The sequence below is a fragment of the Miscanthus floridulus genome, chromosome 8, assembly GCF_019320115.1.
Source record: "Miscanthus floridulus cultivar M001 chromosome 8, ASM1932011v1, whole genome shotgun sequence".
Taxonomy (NCBI): Eukaryota; Viridiplantae; Streptophyta; class Magnoliopsida; order Poales; family Poaceae; genus Miscanthus; species Miscanthus floridulus.
In genome coordinates, this window is record NC_089587.1 from 116,234,664 (window position 1) to 116,240,007 (window position 5,344).

At 43.7% G+C, this 5,344-nt stretch overlaps 1 pseudogene; it reads left to right on the forward strand.

Annotated features, from left to right (window-relative positions):
- Positions 1–735: 735 nt before the first annotated feature.
- LOC136473347 (hydroxycinnamoyltransferase 1-like) lies at positions 736–4,642 on the forward strand (annotated as a pseudogene).
- Positions 4,643–5,344: the final 702 nt, after the last annotated feature.

Consider the following 5,344-nt stretch of genomic DNA (forward strand, 5'->3'; position numbering starts at 1 on the left):
AACTTTGTACTTGATAACTTTCTCATTTGAAACCATCTTGTCATGGAAAACTACGTTCGAATTTCTATTATTTGAATTTCAAATTTTATAAGTGACATCGGATGGAGAAACTACCAAAATGAAAGTTGTAGATCTCGAAAAGTTATAAAACTTTGTAGTTGACAACTTTTTCATTTGAATTGGTTTAGGGCCTAAAACAATCAATTTATGCTCAGTTTTGTATAATACATGGGGAATCAAAATGGATTGTGGACACAAGTGAATGTGAGGTGTAGTGGTAGAGGAGATGGCGCGCGAGAGAGAGGTCGCCGGTTCAAATCCCGGCCGACGCAAAGTGTGCAAAAATTGTAAAAAAAATGCTGCAACCATAGAGTGAGGGTGTGTGTGGCTGCCGGAAAAATTATGCAACCATAGAGTGAGGGTGTGTGTGGCTGCCGGTGGGGACCTCCTCGGTTAAAAAAATTGCTATTTTTTTGCCCCTTTTTCGTGGTTTCTGGAAATTGATTTGTAGGGGCGACTCAATATCCAGCCGCCCCTACAAATCGGATTTATAGGGGCGACTGATAACACCAGCCGCCCCTACAAATCGATATGTAGGGGCGGCTGATAACACCAGCCGTCCCTACAAATCGATTTGTAGGGGCGGCCTGGGAACTGCAGCGGCGCACACGCGTGGTACTCTACTACCGCGCGAACGCTGGAGAGAAGGGGGCCTCGCGGCTGTGGGAGGAGGCGATGTGGGCGAAGGAGTCGCTGAGCGAGGCGGTGGCCGACCACCCAGAGATGGCCGGTCGGCTCCGGCGCCACGCGGACGGGTCATGGGAGGTGAAGCTGAACGACGCCGGCGTGAGGCTCGTAGAGGCCACGGCGGAGGTCACCCTCGACGAGTTCCTGGAGGCCGTCCAGGACAAGGACCGGGCGCGCAGCTAGGAGGCCGCGCTGGCTCCGTGGGCTGACGTGAACGCGGAGGACCCCGACGTGAGCGCGCTCGTCTACGTGCAGGTAAGATCCATGGCTCCATGCCCATGCCAGGCGCATCTACCTTGAGAGCCGATTCATGATGGCGCGCGCGCGTGGTAACAAGTTCAGATATTAAATCCAAGCTCTATGTGCGTGCTGGCAAAGATGTGTTGGAGCTTGGCATATAGCTTTGGGTTGAAAAGGTTTGCATAGAGCTTTCAACTATGTGAAAAATCTATGCCAAGCTCTATGTGAAAAGTCTATGGTTCTAATGCTTTTAATCTTTGGTTGACAATTGTGTAGTTTAGTTTAAAGTTTCAGTTTGCTGCAGAAGGTCATTGATCTTAAGTCCAAAGTTATCAACTTGAAAGTTCTCTATCCCATACAAAAATAAAGCAAGTACAATGTTATTATCTTAATTAACCACTCCATGGATTCCATGTAACTTAACTATTAACAAATACCCTGCAACATGTTGTCTTTTTTAGTTGTCTAGTGGTAACTACACCTTACCTTAGTCTGTTGATCAATGGAAGAAAAAAAGATACACCCACTATATTACTCCCACTGTCCCTAATTAAATGTCGCCCTGAGATACGTGTTGATCAAACTTTTTTCAAATTTAACTAGATTTGTAGAAAATATTAGCAACATTTGTATATCCAATTAAATTATTGTGAAAATGGATTCAAAAATCTATCCAATGATATTAATTGTGTACCATAAATATTAATATTTTTTAATATATACTTAGTCAAAGTTGAGTACATTTGACTTCTCAGAAAGTGAGAACGACAAATAAAAAGGGAGAAGAGAGTATGTCATGTCATAGTACAATGCCACGCAAATGTCCTGTAGTGCCAAAATCTAATGATTCACAAGATGGACAACAACCTTTTATCTCCCCTAACATCTCTCTTTTTCATCCACATCACGTAGAAACCTACGTCACACAAATGACATACTCCCTTTATTCTAAATTATAGTCTACTTTAACTTTGTCTTAAAGATAAACTACTTGACCAAATTTGTAGAAAATGTATTAACAACTACAACATCAAAATAGTTTCAATAAATTGTGAATGAAATATCTTTTGATAATGCATTCATTTGGTATTTTATATATATTAATACATTCTTCTAAAAAATAACTTAGTCAGAATTAAATAATTTGACTTATTAGCAAATATAAAATGAGTTATAATTTAGAACAGAGTGAGTATTAAATAGCTGACATGGGCCAATATACTTGTCCTTAGACAATTTAGAATTATTTGACTTAACTAGCACTATATATATGGTAACTCTTATTACTCCTTGAATCCGCTTGTGCTTTCTAGAATTGAGGGAGTATTAGCTAGCCACGTCACCCAACAACGTGTCATGTCTGTTGAATGAAAATGCCAAATGATATATACATATAGCTACATCACCCAACAACATTTATATAAAGCTTAAAAAACAACATTTATATAATAATAATTATATATCTTATCCGATGAAGATATACGTCCAAATCAATATAAATATATAGCTACAACAACCAACAACCTGTCATTACTCTGATAAAGTATTGTAAACTACACCAGCAATACGGAGAGTCTCCATCCTGAAATTCCATTTGCGCACCCTAATAATAATGGTAAAAGAATGTTTGTTTTGATCACACACTTTCTAGGCACTGACTAATATTCCTTTTGTTCTATTATAGTCCATATTTACTTTGTTTTTAAGTCAAACTAAATCCTTCTATCTCCTGGTCGGCCTGGGTTGCCCCTCATGGCGGCTAGCCCTACATGGGAATGGTTAGTGTGGCGAGGCGTCGAAAGATGGCGCTTGCAGTAACGATGACATGGGAGTATATGGCTTGCAGCAGACTGTGATGGATAACCATATTTGGTCAGGGTTATTCTAACATGGAACATCATCAGAAGATAGTGCAAGCATCTTGCGACGTGCCTGTTGGTGGGTGAGAGTCATGTGTTTGGATCGAGGTTTTGGTGGAAGAAGCTTGGTTGTTGGAAGATATCCTTGAGTTATGGGGACGGTGTTGCACACCTATATCCGATGGCAATTTAGGCGATAGATCTGTGGCATGGAGTCCAACGACAAATGTGGTGAGTATAGGCGGACCCACCCATAGGGCGAGGTGGGGTGGCCGCCCTACCTCCCCTCGGGCAACATGCCAACCCTTACTTAATTACCTTGGTGACTAAAAGCTATCCTTTTGTGTTTTTTATATATGAGAAGTAATCATTTTGAATGCTTGTCTTTATCATCATTTGTCAAATTCCTAGTTAGGATAGAATTGTACATTTGTGGTTCAACTGAAATATCGGTAGACATATATGCCTGATGGTCTGTCCTACCTGAAATTTCCAATGGGGTCCGCCAATGTTGGTGAGGCCCCCTATCCTTGAGGTGATTAGAGTAAGGTCTGGAGTCCAATGGCCGATGCGGCAAGGTCCCGCACGTCGTGTTTTTATGGGACTACTGCGAGGCAACCTTGGAGAGGCCCGAATCTGGTACGTAGAATCATTCCATCGTTGGAGCTATCATAACATATTTCATGGAGAAATTTATACTACTAAACTGATGTTATAGATGTTAGTGCAATTTTCTATATTTTTTTATCAAAGTTAAAGAAATTAGACTTAGGACAAAACTAAAGTAACTACAATTTGGATCGGAGAGGGAGCAATTCAATATACAAAGAAAAGCAATGTGACCTTGTAAAATATTACAAGACTAACTAGCTATCAGACAGTTTCTAATGATATTTTTTTCCCAAAACTTCAATCAAAATATTTAAAATAACATTTGATAGGTAAAGTCCAAATGTGTTGATGACTTCATGCGACTTAGTAACGACGATACTACGTACTCTTTTGTGACTTGAGAGGTACATGTACATGTTCATAATAGCAATAGCTAACGTTTTGTGTTGTCTGCTCGATCAACTGACACGGTTCCAAGGGGACGGAGGCTTCGCCGTGGGCGTCAGCTGCAGCCTGATGCTGTCCGATCCCCTGTCGCTGGCGAGGTTCCTCGCGTCGTGGGCGCGCACGCACGCCAGGATGAAGGCTCATAACGATGTCGCCACCAACCCGCTGATGCAGTACGCGAGCTACTTCCAGCGCCCGGGCGCCAGGGCCGTGCGCGCGCTCATCAAGTCCATCCCCCTCGACGCTTTCGCTTCCACCGACGGCAGCGACCACGTCGCCGAAACCGTCCTCTTCAGAGCCAGACCTGCCACCACCGGCTCAGGCACACCCGACCACCACGTGCTCGCCGTCGCCTGTGTCGCCCAGGCGAAGGAACGGCTTGGCGCGGCGGGCAAGGTGCCCCCGCAGTTCCCGATCGTCATCTTCGACGACAGCGACGGCAAGGGGAGGCTGAGCGTCGAGACGTACGTGCGCGGCGGCTTACCGGCAGCCGCGGAGCGGCGGTGGCGGGGGATACAAGCTTGAGGATGCCCAGTGGCAGGAGCTTGGGCTGGAGGAACTGGTGCTCAGGGACAGCAAACCCCTGCACGTGTCGTACAGCATCCTGAAAGGTGGCAGTGGCAGCGATGGGCTTGCGGTCGTCATGCCTGACGGCGGCGCTGCCGGTGAGTTCCTGGTCGCGGCGACGGTTCCCAATAAGTGAAGAAGAAGAACATTTGGCAGCAGGATCTGGCAGCTCGGGCAAGAAAATTCCCATGCCGTCCGATATCTATGATACTGGTTTGAACGGTTTTAAATTTTATCAAAACATAAATGTTGTCATTGTAAACTGTACTGTTCTCAGAACGACTATGTTTTCTAGCTAGTATTTGTGTGTAAAATTAAGATACTGAAGACAATACTGTAAAATAAACAGAAACATAGTTAGTTGTGGCTAGCAATTTTGAACAAGGTTGCTCATCAAATAAATGCAACGTCTACCCACAAAAGGACAAAGACATTTGCAACATTGTGAACCTTCAAACGCTCTGAAAGCCTAGAAAGTCAAATTTATCTAATCTTCAGCCAAATTTCTGTCATCTCCAGCACACCACGGTGAAAGATAGTGTTGAAGGCGAAGAACGCAGTGGAGTCGGCAGTCCTTCAGGCAATATTGTTACTCATTCGTCTTCCTAGTCGTGAGTTAGCATATCTTTCAACAAATAACACATATTTCTAAAATATCGGGAAGAGGACATAATATAGTTCTCTGATCAGATTCTCGTGGGTTGGCACTACATGTTTCTCGTGGATTGGCAATGGTTTGCATAGACCCATTGACTAGCTAAAATTCTACTAAACCTGGACAGAACCTACCAGCAAAAAAGCTCTCACTATAACAGCAGGACCGTGTGCAAGTGGTAGTGGAAGTTCTCCGTTGCTTCTTAATGAAACACCTG